This window comes from Carassius carassius, chromosome 21 (genome assembly GCF_963082965.1).
Source record: "Carassius carassius chromosome 21, fCarCar2.1, whole genome shotgun sequence".
NCBI classification, from domain to species: domain Eukaryota; kingdom Metazoa; phylum Chordata; class Actinopteri; order Cypriniformes; family Cyprinidae; genus Carassius; species Carassius carassius.
The window spans coordinates 15,175,888-15,177,811 of NC_081775.1; the positions used below are offsets into that span (position 1 = coordinate 15,175,888).

The 1,924-nt window shown below is 41.5% G+C and overlaps 1 long non-coding RNA gene across 1 annotated transcript; it reads right to left on the reverse strand.

Annotated features, from left to right (window-relative positions):
• Positions 1–377: 377 nt before the first annotated feature.
• Positions 378–1,039, reverse strand: LOC132097144 (uncharacterized). Its single transcript, XR_009422676.1, has 2 exons — positions 766–1,039; positions 378–712 (listed from the first exon to the last, which is right to left on the reverse strand). It is a non-coding gene; the product is annotated as an uncharacterized LOC132097144 (long non-coding RNA).
• Positions 1,040–1,924: the final 885 nt, after the last annotated feature.

Genomic DNA, 1,924 nt, shown 5'->3' on the forward strand with positions numbered 1-1,924 from the left:
ACAGATAAAGACAACCCAAGCATAACTTACCAGATAAGAGCCTTGAGCAGTGTCTACTCTTCCGAGGAGAGTTTTGGTGCCACAACCTCTTACTTATCAACCCTGAAAGCCATTGCTTAGCAAAGTGGGAAATCCTTCAACGCTTTGCTACGAGAAGAACTCTCTCAGATCTCGAGCTCCTTAATTCCAGATGAGGTGGATGAAAAGGAGTCTGAGCTTGACAAGCTCAATTCCATTAAAGAATTCCAATGCTTCCAAGATAAATGTCCAGAGTCTAAGTCCCATTCACAATGCGCCAACACATACTCAAGATGACATATGTCGTGGCAAAATTTAAATCAACTCTCATCAGCATAAGAGACAGACTCACTCTCAGGTATAATTAAAAAGAAAGCTTTTATTCTTTGCAAAGAAGGTCAGACAGTCATACAGCAACACTGAGTTCCTGCAGAGTGAAACCGACCCAGGAAGAGGGCAGTCCTCCACCTTATATCCCTTTGCTGCCTCAAGGTTACAAAGTCTTAGCAGCTGTAAATTTCCACACATAACAAGGAACACTCTCTATGGGTAGTTTCTCACACATTTAGGACTTAGGTGACCCCCTCAGGTCATCCTCAGGCATTGTCCCCCCACTATATGGCCCAATGACCCTCTCAGGTCATGCTCAGACATCTGTTTTCCCCCCAGGTGTCATCCTTCTGAACCCACACGTCTCCGTGAACCACCTGGTTGCCATTACTCTTAGGCCATAAAAATTCACACAACAATTCAAAGAAAAACACATGCATATATGGGTATACAGAAGCAATGTGAAATGAATTTTTCCACCACAATTTCCCCCTTTTTACCATTCATTGATCACTAAAGCATAAAAATTCATTACTACTGGTTATATTTTCCCTACACACTTAACATTATGTTTGCTCTGGTCGCCGGGCTAAATGAGTAAGTCACTGCTACTGCATTCCTGACATAAGTCAGACCCTCAGTCACGTCACAGATACAAACACAATCCAAAATCAAAAATTCGCACTTAAGAATACAAGCTCCGTGTAGCTGTTTTTATTTAATTTTTTCTCTAGAATCTTTATCTTACTATCACTCTCTGTTTTTTAAAGTGGTAAAATATAACTTAATTCACACCATATTTCTGATATTACCGATCAATCTTATCAGATTAACTTTGATCGTTCACTTTTATTTTATATCCGTGAGTGCAGTACACCTGCAAAGCATTAGCACTCGTTAGATTGTCATTAGCGTTTTCATTCGAACCTATCGCTGTTTTCTTTCTCGCTCCAGTTTTTTTTACAAGTTCATCAAACAACCGCAGTAAGAAGAATATTTCATCAAGTACGGTGAGTAATGGCTTCTCCTGTCATTGTTACCTGCACCTCTTGCTACATGTACAGTTTATCTATCTCTGTCGCTGATGAGGGATTCACATGTGATAAATGCAGGGAAATAGTTAGGCTGACAGAGAACATTTCAGAATAAGAGACACGCATCCAAACTTTAATTGAGGACAGTAAGAATGTTAGGGCTCTAGATACGGCTTTGGATGTGTCTAGCTCAGGGATTCCTATACATTGTTCGGTTCCGGAAACAGAGCCCCTGCAGCAGGGCAACTGGGTGATGGTGAGGCAGCGTAGTCGTGGGTCAAAACACCGCTCTTCTGTTCCGATCAAAACATTAAACAGGTTCTCCACACTCAGTGATGCACCCAGTGAAAAACCTGATGAAAGTGCTCTAGTTATTGGTGATTCTATTGTACGGAACGTGAATATAGAGACACCAGCCACCATAGTCAAATGTTTACCGGGAGCCAGAGCGCCTGACATCTTGGCAAATTTAAAAGTGCTGGCTAAACGTAAATACAGTAAGATTGTTATTCATGCCGGCGCTAATGATGTTCGACTTCGCC